Source organism: Strongylocentrotus purpuratus, unplaced genomic scaffold (genome assembly GCF_000002235.5).
Source record: "Strongylocentrotus purpuratus isolate Spur 01 unplaced genomic scaffold, Spur_5.0 spur5_scaffold_4, whole genome shotgun sequence".
Taxonomy (NCBI): Eukaryota; Metazoa; Echinodermata; class Echinoidea; order Camarodonta; family Strongylocentrotidae; genus Strongylocentrotus; species Strongylocentrotus purpuratus.
This window is the reverse complement of record NW_022145610.1, coordinates 21,499,948-21,516,711: the sequence shown is the minus strand read 5'-3', so window position 1 is coordinate 21,516,711 and position 16,764 is coordinate 21,499,948. Positions and strand designations below refer to the sequence as shown.

At 37.5% G+C, this 16,764-nt stretch overlaps 1 long non-coding RNA gene and 1 pseudogene across 1 annotated transcript; one reads left to right on the top strand and one right to left on the bottom strand.

The window, feature by feature from the left end:
• LOC115929077 overlaps positions 1-16,764 on the bottom strand; it is a 29,224-nt pseudogene that overhangs the window by 8,910 nt on the left and 3,550 nt on the right.
• Positions 6,152-9,213, top strand: LOC115929136. Its single transcript, XR_004066336.1, has 3 exons — positions 6,152-6,996; positions 7,372-7,457; positions 8,012-9,213. It is a non-coding gene; the product is annotated as an uncharacterized LOC115929136 (long non-coding RNA).

Here is a 16,764-nt window from a genome sequence, read left to right as displayed (position 1 = left end):
CCCTCAGGGGGTTCCACCAGTCTCTTCTCCACATCACCATTACCGGGGTAGTCGAACGTGGTGTGGTATACATCTGTAGGAGGACAGAATACGGTTATTATGATAATAATATTAATATTCTGTGTTTACATAGCACTGCATACATCTACGATGCCTCTTCCAATCCGATCCAGTCCAGGAATTTATAAAGCGCCAATATCTAGTTGCCTAATCAAATGCGCTGATGAGACTGAAAAACTACAAATAATGTATGTATGTTGATGATTCTAACTGGGAAAGACAAAAAAAGCAGTGACTAATTGTAAGCAATCTGAAATATGTATGTCTTTAGTGGAGTTCTGAAAGTGCGGTCTGAGTAACGCTTTACAGAAATATTACCTCGGCCATCGGATTCAGGCTTGACAACACACAATGTATGCACATTGTACACTCCCTGGGGATCATTGCAGCCAGGAGCCATATTACAGACACTCAAAATGTTGAGCAAATTATAATGGCTTTCTCATCCTACCAGGTATCCATTTAAACCATGGGTAGTGAGAAGCAATGTACATAAAATGCCATGCTTTAAGGGATTACGTGCCACGCTGGGGATCAAACCCACATCCTATGCGCATTTCAAGTCAAGTGTTTGTACACCATGAATCTACTACGAAACTTCTACGCCTTTCCATTGTTGTCACCATTAGCTTTCTGTTATTCGCATTTATTACCGTAGCCAACTGAGTCACCAACGATTCAATATTTGAACATTAATTTGATTTTTTTTCCATATACATCAAATGGAATTAAAATCAACACGAAAGATGTGACAGGGCCACATTGAGGCTCCAAATCACCAAAGAAACCTAAATCTGACGATGGAGAAAAAGTTAAATAAAGGTGATCCTTCTGAATAGAGAGGAAAAATAAACAGAATATGAAGAGCTCCACATGGACTTTTTCACAGGGGGTCTGGATTACATTTTCAAAGGCATGCATCGATCATTGCAGAACTATAACCCCTATGTTATCACCTATTAATTTGGAGGTGAAGACTTAGATTTTGGATGTCCATGTGTCCTGGGCTGTTGTTGGGGTCAGGCCCTTTTAGTTATCTTCAGAATATGAAACTATAAAGTAAAATTACCAATTGTGACATCAGACAGAATGCTTACTACTTGATATCTGTCTGATTAATCATTATGCAGCAAACAACTGCAATGCAATGGTGTACATGTAAATCTCATATTCCCCTTATTCTCCCTCTGGACACCATAGCACCAAAGCACCAGCTTTGGAGATAATTAAGAGGAAAACTTACCCCCTGTCTCGGGATCAATCCTCTTGCCCATCTGTCTCTCAATCAGCACTGTGTCTGGAGCTTCCAAAACAACTGCATTAAAATAATAAAATGTATCTGTAAAAATAGCTATAAAGTATCAATCATCTAGGGTGGGTAACCGATTCTACAGCATATTTTTTTTTTTAATTGCAAGCACTTTGATGAGGAAATATGTATTCCAAATGCACAGGGAAAATCTGTTTTTGACAGCCATGGTAAAGTTAAGGATTGGTGAAAATGAAATATAAACTTCATCCTTAATTATTGACTGCCTATTCATTTCCACCCAAACACCCAGACCTCTATTCCCCAACTCTTCTTTTCCTCTTATTCCTATTCTCTGTATGCTACTCTCTCTCTCTCTCTCTCTCTCTTTCTCTCTCTCTCCGTCTTTCTCTACCATCTCTGTCTCTGCCATCTCACATCCTCTCTCACCCTCTCGTTTCTCCCTCTCTACTCTCCCGTCTGCTATTCTCTCCCAATCTTTTCTCATTCCATCCACATCCATAACTAAGCCTCCCTTTCTTACAGTCATTACTCCTCCCTTCCCTCTCCCGGCTCCCTGATTTTTATTTCCTTTCTTTCTTTCTTTTTTCTCTCCATTTTTATTTCTTTTCCTATTTTCAATCCTATCTCTCTCTCTCTACCTCCCTCCATCTCTCTCTTCCCCCATCTCTCTCTCTCTCTCTCTCTCCCTCCCCCTCTCTTTCTCTCTCTCCCACCCCCTCTCTTTCTCTCTTTCCATCCCCTCTCTTGCTTACCAAAATGTTTAGGGTTGATGCCGATCTCCTGCAGGGCCAGGGCCTGTTCTCTGGTGTCCGGGAACCCATCTAAGACCCATCCCTTCCTGATGCAATCAAACAGCTTCACTCTGTTCCTGATCAGCTCAACCCACAACTCTGTCGGGATTGGCTGGAAAAAAAAATTAACAGATATTAAGAGATGTTATAAATTTTCATTTTACTGAGATGTTATAATAACAATAGAATATTTAATAAATTCCCTTTACTTTAGTTGTTGATGAAGAGAGAGATTTATACAGGGGTTGTGTAAACATGTGCAATGGTTACATCTAGGGCACATGTATGATTTTATTGATTTAATATTTCTTTTGGGAAAATATAATTTTCTTAGCTTTTCAGTACAGACAAAATGGGACAGGACCTTGAAAGGTATGTCGCAGAGTTGTCATTTTGTGTTTGATGCATTTCCACTTTTAAAAATCCATAAATTCATTACTTTTCATCAGATTTCTCTCATTCTTTCATGCACTGATCTGTTTCTTTAATTGTGTGCTTCTATCACAATCAACTTATCATTTGGAAGGAGTTCCCCTTAAAGTTTGGCTATACGGTGCTCTTCTGACAGTCCACCAAAGCTTGCCCTTAAAGGTAAAGACCAGTTTTGGAAACGCCCCCCTTTCAAAAAATGAAATGCAAGCTCTTCTTACCAATCATGTGAAAGAATATGTTTTGACTAATACGTGATGATACAAATTTGCAGAGAAACTGTCTACTAGTTGATATATTTGGTAAATTATTATATCAATTTGGACCTGATAGATATCGCGCACGTGTCGTGCACGTGTCGCGTAGTCCCATATACATCTTTCTGTGCACAGTGATTGTAACTTTACCAAGACTGGGCCAAATTTCTTATCATTTTGTACACACTAATACTTACATGCTAGATGATCAACCTTTTCTGATCGATTCCACAACGTTTCTTTCACAATGCAATCGCATGACCAGAACTGGTCTTTATCTTTAACACCTATGGCACTCTTCTAGAGACCTACAAGTTCTACAACCAATACACATATATAATGCAATACCTCTCCGCTGGACTGGCAAGTTCTTGCTTTAGCTGCGGCGGTTGACACATCGTCTGCTAAGAGAGTCTCTTTGCTGATATAAGCTGCCTTCAGCTGATTGGACACCAAGCGAGCTATGGTCGTCTTGCCCGATGCTGGAGGACCATGAATAACAATTGCTGGAGCTGGACAAATGCAGAGGGTGAAATGATTGATGAATAAATTATGCACTATCCTCAAAGTGTCTACAGACATTCATACTCTATTTGTACATTGCTGAGTAAACCCCCCATCGGTATCTCAATGCCTCTAAAAATAATGACTCTGACATGCAACTACATGTACATGTTTCAACAGACATTATTCTTTTACACTTAAAAACTATGATTTTTAATGGACACATATGTACAATATGTACATTTAGTGCATGGCATGCTTGATTGACATACATGTGGCATACATGTGTGTTCTATCTTGGATTTACTTCACATTTTTTCCATCCTGATTATTTGTTACATATCCACCACCACCACCACCACTACGACTACTAGGGTAGAGCGTCCAGTATTCGGTCACGGGGAAATCGCTAATATTTTGAATTCTTACCTCTTTTATTTGGCAATCTACCCATCAAAAGAAAAGAAATTTATTCCCCTAACAGGATTTTATAGTCACTTAAAATATAGAATAATGATAAGCAAAATACTTCCGAAAGAAGACGGAGCATTTTTCTGCCCAGAATTCGGTCGCGCAGAATAGAATTCGGTCACGCGATTTGTGCGTGGTATCTCCGTTGCCAAGGTCGAAGGAGCGAAGCGTATTTGCGCACTATTTTCACACAATTGCGTGATAAAGCACTGAATGTCAATGCGTTGACCGAATACTGGACGAGCGATACCGCATGGTAAGGGTATCGTATAAATACCTCTTGCACATCGGCAAGTGCGTCATTTGCAAATTCGCTGCGATGGAGTGAACACGGAAGTGATTCTCTTCACAAACATACTAAATTCATTGCGACAGCACACGTAGTTGTTTCGCAATAGACTTCTACATATGGCTATGCATGTTAGCGCATGTGCTAACAGAACGCGGAAGTGCAGAAAGTTGTGCGACACTGACCAATTTCGAGCTAAGTTGGAGATCTTTCCGGGGCCCTAAATCTGATTTAATTTTGAGAGTTAAGAAAATTTGTTCAGCTGCCTGATTTGTGCAAGTTTCGTGGCTCATAAATTATTTTTTAAATTGTTACAGCTGTTGAAACGGCTGTCTGACCGAATACTGGGAATGGACCGAATACTGGGCGCGCTACCCTACTACTAATACTACTACAACTAATACTACTACTAATACTACTACAACTACAACTACTACTACTACTAATACTACTACTACTACTACTAGCAATAAGAACAAGAACGACAACAATAACAATATGATGAAAAAGATGATGATGATGATGATGAGATAACAGTGATCATGATCATCACCATCAGCATTATCATGATCTTAATAACAATGACAAAAAACTATTTTAATTATCTGCATTAAATACTTACTGTCATCATTTTCTCTCTTCAGTTGTTCAAGGAGATAATCCAATGGATCCTGTGGTTTGCTGATAATTAGACCTTCAATCAGTCTCTGATAGAAAAAGAAACAAATAATGAAAATAGGTTTAATCTATATATTGTAAGGTTTATTTGGTCTCACATATAGGCCTAAGATGGTACATGTGCATTATCATCACTCCAGCAAAGCATAGAGAGTCAATGCTAATGCGTATTGACCTCTAGCACTGCATGCTTGCTGTGAGTGTGAGGCAGTTATTATTAGACCCATACACAAATACACACACCACACAATAGTGCATAGACTGTATACAATCATGACGACTTTTATTTTGACATTTGGGGCCAGTCACCACGAAATGAGTCCAGTGTCGCATTATAGGCTCAATCGTAGTAATAGCGATGTATAGTGTGTATATGTACTGAAAACTGACCCACCTACCACATTTAAGATTTTTCCAAAAATCGACTTATTAATGTCTTGTAGTTTATGTCCCCAGAGCTTAGGTCACGAAAATATCTCCTTCTAACATTTTTTGGCAAATAATATAGGCTATGTTACGCATTATTAACTTTACACCTAATTATCTAAAAACTGGGTAATCCCATTGTTTATAAAGTCCAATTAGGTTTTTGTTCATATTTCTGGATATAATTTATCAATTTTAATGTGTGACCCCTTAATTTAAAGCTTACTTAATGTAGATTCATATAATACTTAAAAACAGGAATAAAATTTTTGACCAACTGGACTCATTTCGTGGTGACACCCTAGTAGTTTTGTGTGTTGCGAAAATATATTTTTTCCCTATTTTTTTCCTATTTTTTCCCTATTTTCTGGAAATGCAGACTATTTTTTCCCTATTTCCTTCAAGAAAATAGGAAAAAAATAGGGCTATTTTTTTCCTATTTTCAAGCACAAACTATTTTTTCCCTATTTTTTTCACCTTTATTTTTTTTTCAGACTATTTTTTTCCTATTTCCTATAAAAAAACAGGGAAAAAATTGTCCTATTTTTTTCCTATTTTCAAGTACAAACTATTTTTTCCCTATTTTTTTCACCTATATTTTTATTCAGACTATTTTTTTCCTATTTCCTGTAAGAAAACAGGAAAAAAATAGTCCTATTTTTTTCCTATTTTCAAGCACAAAGTATTTTTCCCCCATTTTTTTTACCTTCAACTTTTGTGGACTATTTTTTTCCTATTTTTTTAAAAGAAAATAGAAAAAAAATAGTTCTATTTTTTCCTATTCTCGAGTACCAAACTATTTTTTCCCTATTTTTTCACCTTCATCTTTTTCAGACTATTTTTTGCCTATTTTCTCAAAAAAAATAGGACTATTTTTTCCCTATTTTTTCATCTTAATCTTTTTCAGACTATTTTTTCCCTATTTTTTCACCTTAATCTTTTTCAGACAATTTTTTCCCTATTTTTTCACCTTTATCTTTTTCAGACTTCTTTTTACCTATTTGCGAGTACTATTTTCTTCCTATTTTTTGCACTTAAATTTTTTATGACATGATACAAATTTGTAAACTATTTTTGTCTATTTTCTAAACTTGCATATTTTCATTGTTTATGACTGGCATCCTATTCAAAAAGCCCGCTTCTCCTGCCATTATCTCTGTTGTTCATTTTGCGACTTATTGGTTGTTTTTAGCTGTGGGGTCACATATTGAATAGTGAGCTCAAAGATGACCATAAATAAACAATGTGTAAAAAGAAAATGTACGAAATTTCAATTTTGTTCCTTTATTAATATTCTTGATTTTATTTACAAACTATAGTAGTGACTAGTGCACTCAAAGATAACCATACATAAACCATGTGTAAAAAGAAAATGTACACATAGAAATTTCAACCAAAAAAAATTTCCTTTATTAATAGAAAAAAAAGCATTCGATCGAGATATTCCCGTTCTATGTGTGCGCAAAGTTTCAACGTAGAGGACAGTACGCAAGTACGTAATTTGAAAATTACCCGTTATTTTTTTTCCCCACTGGCACTGCTGTGCGCATCGGACTTTTGCTGATTTTCGTTCATCAAACGTCTCCAAATCACACCAAAATGTCTTCCAGCAATTATTCTAGCGATGAAATTTCATCAAGAGATAGTGACTCCTCATACTCCGATGCCTCCTTATCCCATTTTAGTGATTCTTCCCAAGAAAATGAGCCCGACAAATGTTCAAAATATTACTACTAGTCCCACTCGTAGAGAAACGAGTTTGTTGTCGAATTACGGACCATCGACGAGCGGAACTGGCCCCAGAAAACAGCTGAAAAGGTACGTTTATTTCTGAAACTTAATTATATTATGATATATATATTTTTATTGTGTCTGTTGTTGAATATAATGCTACTTCATAGACATAATAGGCCTATAGAATGTTATTTTACGTATCAATATTCCCATGTAGGCCTACTAGTGTTGAGGTTGTAGACTACACAACTTCTAATCTTAGTGAAGTGTAGTGAATCTCCAAGTGCAGTGTAGTGTCTGTTAGTGAATGAGTGAATGTAAACAAACGTGATTACAATAAATCCACGTAAAAAATTTCAGATTTTGTACCATTACTACGTCTGTCAATTATTTTGCCTTGCATGATATAATGTTTTGATGTGGTTTTAGGCTAAATTGTATCTCAAATTATTTTTCTAGGAATCAGAAAACACAACCTGCTAAAGCACCACGCAAGCACGCAAGAAGAAGAGCAAGTCTTCCAAGTCCGAGAGTGTGTCTGCGAGGTATGTCCTTACTAAGTAGAAATCTAAATCTATTGTTGATAATTTTTTGGGGTTTATTTATTTCACGTTTGTTAGTTAAGATCTGACATCAAAATATTACTATTAGAGTAGTTTACCTCATCATTATGCTAGAACAATAATTTGCAGGTGGCACAAGTTCTACCTAGATCTACATTATTTTTCTCTTTCCTTTTTATTTTTTTCTTCAACAAATTGTTCCTTTACTATTTTCTTTTCTGTGTTTTATGTTTTATTTTATGTATGTTCACCTAATATATCTAAGAATAAAATAACTCTAATTAATTGCCTACCTGAGTGGTTTACATTTCATGCACCTTGACAGCTCTTTGATGACTCCGTTGTTTCACCATCCGTTCGTCGTCAGCCTGGCATCTTTTTTGCTATCATACTTTTGTACACGCATGTTCTGTGCCTTTGAATTTTTCATTATGAAATACATAAATACTTGTACTAAGTATTAATTGCATGTTCATAAATGTACCAATGCATGATTATTCTAACCCCTAACTCACATTTCATTTATATCTTTACAGATCAATTGAAACTAATCAAGCTACAATGTACATGTAACGTACAATCACCATTCGATGCCTGTGAACAGCATGACCAACATCTGTATCCTTTACATTAGTATTTGTTTCCATTTTATTATGTAATTCTTATGTCTAATCATTGAGATTCATAGGCAAGTACAACATGTATGTGTACACAATGAGTGCCTGCATATTGTGAAGATAAAGGACCATAAGACCATTACTTATGATACATGGTAATGATGGTATACTTTGTAAAAACTATTTGAAAATAGTAGCATGTAAGTCTGTCATTTTCTTGTTTATATATATCTCAATGACATGACATGTCATTGATTTTGTAGTAAGTGTTTCTAGATTATGATGATTGTATTAAGATTTTGACAGTTCAATTGAGATTGAGAAAATTATGTAACATGTCAACTGTACAATAGAGCATGCATGCATTGTTGAAAAATCTGTTTTATGATTTATTTTATTTTGTTATCTTTGTAAAAAACGAGAATTTTTTTTTTACTTGTCATGATTTTCTTGAGGTTTGAAAATGTTATTACATTATTAAGAGCACTTTGCAATTAAATTGTAATAAAAGAGACAGAAAACAACACTCTCATGTCAAGAATACTGCTTTATTTGGTTACTAGTGAGGGAGAGAGCTTGTGATCGCCTGGCATATCCACATCGGCTCAGTAATAGTCCTGAAACTCACCTGAATACTTTATTTGAACAAAAATAGAAAGCTACATTCTAGGTGGATGATATTTTTTTAAGGCGGAGGCATATAGGAGACGCAGTCGCATTTGTCTTGTTTTTTTTTTTTAGAGTATAATCATAGCAAACCATGAACAACTCTATTACTACAACATGTACACTACAGTACTTAACCAAAGATTGTAAATATCAGTTAAGTTCTTTTATTTATTTGCTTACATGAACACACATACTATACTAAACTCATGTCATTGTGTTTACCTCTCGAAAATAAAGTACATGTATTTTATTTGACACGTTCCCTTTTATTCTTTTTGTTTGTTACAGTCCACTGCCATTATAACGAGGTGCTCGGGACCAAGCCAATTTCCTTGTTAAAATGAAATCATGTTATACTCAAGATACTGAACACATTGGTTTGTTTAAAATTGGGACTGATGAGAATTGCCTGATAATAAAATCTTGGTGTATCCATGTTCGTTATAATAGGAGTGGACTGTATAACATTTTCCATATACCCATTGACTATTTTAAATGTTCTACTGAATGGATTGGACTGAAAGGATGAAGTGAATTTGGCAAACTGAGTAGGTGCATCGATGCAGAGAAAAGAGCTGTAGGAGTAGGGTGACTATTCTACAGTGGAAACTTTTGACAATGAGGTCATGTGCAACCAAGAAATCTTAACCCCCAAAAGCTGTTAAATTACCTTGTCATTTCAGGTATAACTGATCTCTTTATATCAAGTTTGCACTGTATGATTTAATTGAATGTACAGAGTCGTTGACTGGATGTGTGAGATGGTAGTGCTTGAGAAATCCATGAAAGTAAAGGATGAGTGACCCCCCCCCCCCTATTTCCTGACTATTTTTTTCTGATTTCCTCACTTATTGTCTATTTTTTTCCTATTTCCTTACTACTTTTTTCCTATTTTCTTACTATTTTTCCCTATTTTCTTACTATTTTTTTCCTATTTTCTTACTATTTTTTTCCTATTTCCTTACTATTTTTTTCCTATTTTCTTACTATTTCGCCTATTTTCTTACTATTTTTTCCCTATTTTCTTACTATTTTTTCCTATTTTCTTACTATTTTTTTCCTATTTCCTTACTATTTTCCCCTATTTTCTTACTATTTTTTCCCTATTTTCTTACTATTTTTTCCCTATTTCCTCACTATTTTTTTTCCTATTTCCTCACTATTTTTCACTGTCCACTTAACCTAGTTATCACTATTTTTTTACTATTTTCTTCACCATTTTCTACACTATTTTTTCCCTATTTTTTTCCTATTTTTAGGTCTGAAAAATAGGAAAAAAATAGGAAAAAAATAGAAAAAATTGTTTCAAACCTTTTTTTTCCTATTTCCAAAACTATTTTTTCCCTATTTTTTCCTTTAAAAAAAATAGGGAAAAAATAGAAAAAAAATATATTTTCGGGACTATTTTTTCCTTATTTTTCCCCTATTTTTTTCCTATTTTTTTACGACTGGGGCAGGCCCCATTTAATGAATATTTATTTAATTTTGGGTATGTTTAGTTGGGTATCTCCATGCCGGAGTTACAGGTCAAATTTTGGATATTTTTTTTTTTTCTTTAAAAAAATGTTGTTTCTGTAAAGGTGATCTGTGTTTTAACAAGCTGTGCTTTTTAACAGACCACCTCTTTTTCCACATTTGTTAAAGTCTTTATAACTGTTTCTTTGTTAATGTATTGTAACGATCCGCTCCGCGGTCGTGACGTAACAAAGAGGCCTAACTTAAATGATTGTTGTTTTCAAGCGCGTCATCATACACCGACGCACAATGTTTACGTTAATAATTTGCATACGAGTGATTGACATTTGGATCATTATTGAGATGCTTTAAGATGTTATACTGTAATTGTTTATCAATCTATCACATGAATTTGGATGGAAAGTTGTTTAGACAATGTAACTTGTTAATATTTACTGCAACTATGTCATTCAGAGTGTTGTATATAATTAATGGGAAAATAAGAGATTTACTTAGATATTTTGCTCTGAACTAGCACAGTCTTCATGTTAAGTCCATTTTCGCTGCGCGTGTGCTTTCCAAGATCGCTTAGCGCATCGATTTCCCCCACGTCCGCATTATGCCTTTATAACCCGTAACATTTCTAAAACGAGAGGAGTTGGAATTGGACGCTTGTCGGAATCAGAACTATTTAGTCTCTCCCTGGAAATCCCCCCCCCCCCCCCCCCCACCTAAAGACTTGAGTTGGAATTGGACGCTCGTCGGAATCAGAACTATTTAGTCTCTCCCTGGAAATCCCCCCCCCCCCCCCCCCACCTAAAGACTTGTCTTGGAATTGGGCGCTCGTCGGAACCGGTACCACACATAAGATCTCTCTCCCTCCCTGGAATATAAAGGTACACAAGGAAGTCTACGCTGGAATTAAGATGCTGGAATTAATGAACCACTATAATTAAGATGCAGGAATATTCTAAGTCCACCTCTCCCCCTATGAAGCTATGGAATTGAACTAAGAGGAAAACTCCCAAGTCCCATAAATCCCAATGAATCATTGCCTTTACTTTATTACATGTATCCGAATATAATAACGACAATCGTATAAATTCATTAAGTATAACTATATGAGCACAAGGTATTTGTGACAGTGGTGATATAAAGATGTTGTAAATATTTGAAGTACATGCATTAATAAAAATTGACCATTTTCTTTTGTCTTAAAACTGAAATTATGAGTCTATAAACACTTTGTTTTTCTTCTTGACTGGTACTCCGTCATAAGTCGTATATTTCGACGAAACGAACGTAAATAAGTATTGTAGCTTCCCCCGTCTTTCCTCAAATAAAAGATAAGATCTAATTACTCTAACCGCTCGGACATACATTATAAATAATGTCGGCTGACGAATATCCTGACAGATATAAAGAATCAGTTTCCCCAGCTGGGAATGAGAATAATCCCGACGTAGAGGTCGAGGTTGGAGACGGGGGCGGGGGCGGCCGCCACAAATTTGGTGTCAGAAGTGGGATAATCAATATGGCGGAGGTACCAGAGTCTAAGAAAGAAATAGATGAGCTAAGTTGCTCCTCAGATGAGACAATGTCTAGTACAAAAAGTTCAAAGAAAAAGAAGAGTAGGTCAGAGAAATTACAAAGTCGGATATTAAGCCAACTAACGAAGTTAATGGGGCAAATGATAAAGTTGAAAAAGAAACCAAGGAAGAGGAGTGTTGGCTCAGACTCCTCCACGGAAGAACTATCTGATTCTTCAGATGATGAAGTGGAATTCAACTTCAAACCAAATAGACGACCGGAATTAGGAAAGGAAATCCAAAATGGAGACGAGGAAGGAATATCTCATGTCGATGAATCAAAGACGAGGAAACATAAGGAAGAAACTAACCAGATGAAAGCACAAAAGAGGAATGATGATATTCGCTATGCCAAAGAAGATAGAATTCGGGAAACTACTCATCGACCACTGATCATGCCGGACAAGTATGATGGAAGTAACGACTGGAAAGACTACGCCTCGCATTTTGAATCTTGTTGCGAAATCAACAACTGGAAAGATGAGGAATCTGCCAAGTATCTAGCTGCTAGCTTGAGAGGTCAAGCTCTGAGATTACTAGAAGAACAAAGAGGCACCAAGTGGAACTTTGAAGAAATAAAGAGTAAACTGTCATTCAGGTTCTCTTCTGCCAAACAGGCAGAAAGCTATCTGTTGGAACTAAGGAATCGTAAGCGACGACAAGGAGAATCACTTCAGGAACTAGGACGTCATATTAGGGAACTAACTGATAAGGCATATCCAAACTTTGAAAGTCAAGGGGTCGATAGACTAGCTAGGATTCATTTTACTGATGCTATTCGTAGTAGTGAGATTCGTATGGGAATATTTCATGCTAAGGCAACAAGCTTAGATGAGGTAATTCAAGCAGCAATAACCACTGAGACATTTCTACAGACGGAGACTGAGAGGAATGGATGGAAGGTTAAGCCTACTTACAATAGAGGAATCGGCTCTGAAGTGGATCTAGAGAAGATGATCAAAGATGAAGTCAACAAATTCCTAGGCCAAGCTATGGAAAGTCAACCTAACAAGGAAAGATGTCAGGGATATGTGAAGAAACCAGGAACTAATCAAAGACCAAGCCAAACAGCGCATGAAGGAAGATTTGATGTGAAAACCCAAACATGTTTCTATTGTGAGAAACCTGGCCATTTCGCAAGGGAATGCCGTGAGAAACAAATGGATCAAAGAGGAAGGAACTATCCAAGTGGTGAATCTAACTGGTCAAGACAAAGATATCAGCGTCAGTCAAACGACAAGTGGTCGCCCCAAAGGGTCGTGGCGCGGCCAATCGTCCAAAATTAATTGAGACCCAAACTAGCAAAACAAAGACAAGTTTCATACCCAGTATAAATCAAAATGTTGATGGTCTGTATGTTCCAGTGCACATTCAGGACAAGGAATACAAATTTCTAGTTGATACTGGTGCTTCAGATTCTTACATTTCTAGACGATCATATGAACAATTAGATGAAAAAGATAGACCCCCTCTGCAACATCGTAGCATAAGTGCACAGTTAGCAGATGGTTCACCATTAGCCATTTATGGAGCAATAACTCATGAGATGAAGATAGGACCAAATAAAGGAGTAATTACAGTTTTGGTAGCAGATGTGAGTAGTGATGGAATCCTCGGCTTGGACAATCTAACAAAAATGGGGGCTAGCATTGATCTGACTAATTTCCAACTCACCACAAAATGGGGCAAAGTAGAGTGCAAGAATGAAAGTGGAGAAAGACTATCCTGCCGCATAACTGCGTCAGAAACTACTACAATCCCCGCAGGACATGAAGCTGTAATACTTGGATCAATAAAGGAAGGAGATCGAATTAAATCTAACACCCTAGGTTTAATAGAGGCTGGAAATGTTCAACAACAATTAGTGAAGAAAGGACTCATTACAGCTAGAACTCTAATCAAGACAGGGGAGGAGTTAGTGCCTGTTAGAGTATTCAACCCATCTACTTCCAACAAAGTAATAAAGAAGAACACACCAATCGCTATGATGACCGTAATAGATACAAGTGAAGTACAAGAAGTCCCCAAGTACACCACTGTTGGTGATGGAAAAGTTCCGGAACATTTGAGGGATTTGCTAAAGAGAAGTACAGAAGGAATACCAGATCAGTATCGCCAAGACGTGGCAAAGTTATTGACGGAATTTCAGGATGTATTCTCAAGAGGAGATGATGATATTGGAAGGACTAATTTGGTACAACACAAGATAGATACTGGAACTCAGCGACCAATTAGACAACGACCACGCAAGCACCCTTTTGGGCAGAGAGACGAAATCAAGGAGCAAGTGGAAGGGCTACTACAGAAAGGTCTTATTGAACCAACTGATAGTCCATGGGCTTCAAACATTGTACTCGTAAAGAAAAAGGACGGAACTCAGAGATTTTGCGTGGATTATCGGCAACTGAATGCTGCCACGATCAAGGACGCCTACCCCCTACCTCGTATAGACGAAACATTGGATGCTTTGTCAGGAGCGCAGTGGTTTTCAACCCTGGACTTGGCAAGTGGATACTGGCAAGTAGGCTTAAGCAAAGATGCTAAGGAAAAATCAGCTTTCGTAGCTGATGGTGGACTCTACTCATGGAACGTGATGCCTTTTGGACTTTGTAACGCCCCAGCCACTTTTGAGAGATTGATGGATAAAGTACTAACCGGATTGCATTGGGAGACATTACTTGTCTACTTAGATGATTTGATTATCTTTGGTAAATCGATACCAGAGGAACTTTCACGGTTACGTCAAGTATTCTATAGACTACGACAAGCCAACTTAAAGTTAAAACCAAAGAAATGCTTTCTGTTCAGGAAGAAGGTGTCCTATCTCGGACACGAAGTATCAAGCAAGGGAGTCTCAACACAGCCAGAGAAGGTTGAGTCTGTAAAAACATGGCCGACGCCGAAGAATGTGACGGAAGTTAGAAGTTTTCTCGGTCTTGCATCCTACTACAGACGTTTTGTTGAAGGTTTTGCTAGTATAGCCAAACCTCTTCATCAACTCACGGAAAAACGCCGTGCCGGACAGTTCGAATGGAGCTCTGTCTGTCAGGATGCGTTTGAAGAGTTGAAAAGAAGATTGATTACTGCACCTATTCTGGGATACCCGAATACGGAAGGTGCATTCATTCTTGACACAGACGCCAGTAAGGATGGGATTGGAGGAGTGTTGTCACAAGTACAAGATGGAAAGGAAAGAGTAATTGCTTACGGAAGTAAAGTGCTAAGTAAGGCAGAACGGAACTACTGCGTTACAAGAAGGGAACTACTCGCAGTTGTCGTTTACTTGAAGCATTTCAGACAATATCTCTACGGTCGACATGTAACAGTGAGAACAGATCACGGAGCTTTAAGGTGGCTAATGAATTTCAAAAACCCTGAAGGACAGCTGGCAAGATGGCTTGAGGTCATCGCAGCTTATGATATAGAGATCATTCACAGGGCTGGTAGAAGTCATGGAAATGCAGATGCATTGTCGAGAAGACCATGTGGCCAGTGTGGAAGAGGACTGGAGTGCGAGTTCAAGGTCAAGGAGGAAGAAACAGCCAAAGCCCGTGTAATAATGATGACAAATGAGAAGAGACTGTCTGAGATGAGGAAAGATCAGCTAGACGACCCAAATATAAAGCCTGTGCTAGAGGCTATGGAAAGGAAGACCAGACCACCAAAGGAAGAAGTTTCCGCAATGTCTAAGAAAGTTAAAGTCTTGTTAGAGCATTGGGAACAACTTGAAATCAGAGATGGAATACTCTACCGTAGATGGGAATCAATAGATGGCAAAGAAGTGAAGTGGCGACTAGTATTACCTGGAAGGAAAATAGATGAAGTTTTGAAAGAACTTCATGGTAGCGTTTTAGCTGGTCATTTGGGAGCAACTAAGACACTGAAGAGTAGTCAGATGAGATACTACTGGGTAGGAATGAAGGCAGATGTGAGGTCTTTCATCCGTAAATGTGAATCTTGTACTCGACGGAAGTCAGCTGGTAAGAAGAGACGAGCACCTCTACAGCAGAGAAGAAGTGGAAGTCCGATGGAACGGATCGCTCTTGATATACTAGGACCTTTGCCAGAGACGAATGACGGAAACAAGTACATAATGGTAGTAGCCGATTACTACACTAAGTTCGTAGAAGCTTATCCCATACCTAATGAGAAAGCAAGTACTGTGGCACCCAAACTAGTTGAAGAGTTTATATGTAGATACGGGGTTCCAACTGAGATTCACACAGACCAAGGAAGGAACTTTGAGTCACAGTTGTTTAAAGAAGTTTGCCAGATCCTGGGAATAAAGAAGACAAGGACGACGGCATATAACCCTAAATCAGACGGTATGATTGAACGCTTCAACAGAACATTGCTCGATATGCTTGTTACGCTAATAGAGCCTGGAAAGAATCAGCGAGATTGGGACAAGTATGTACACATAGCTACAACGGCATACAGAAGTTCAGTTCATGAGACAATAGGAGAAACGCCAAACATGATGATGTTCGGAAGAGAACTGAAAATGCTTTCAGATCAGTACATGATCCAACCAGATATGGAAGTTGGAACAGACTACGTCGAGGAACTACGAGACAGGATGGATAAAGTCTATACAAGGATTACTGAGCATAGTCAGAAGAATCTCCGAAGACAGAAGAGAAACTACGACAAGAAGATTACTGGAAGTAGTTACGAAGAAGGAAATTTCGTTTGGTTACGAAATAATCAGAGACACAAAGGCATCAGTCCCAAACTAAGTTACAGATGGAATGGCCCATTCAAGATTAAGACGAAGTTGTCTGATGTGACATACAGAATCCAAAAGAGCCCTGGAACCAAGATGAAGGTTGTACACTTTGACCGTTTGAAACCATGTGAAGGAGACGAGCCTAAGGAATGGAAGACAGCTCATACTAGACGGAAAGATGTTGGAAATGATACCAGAGAGATGGAACCAAACTCTGAAGAGATTGAACA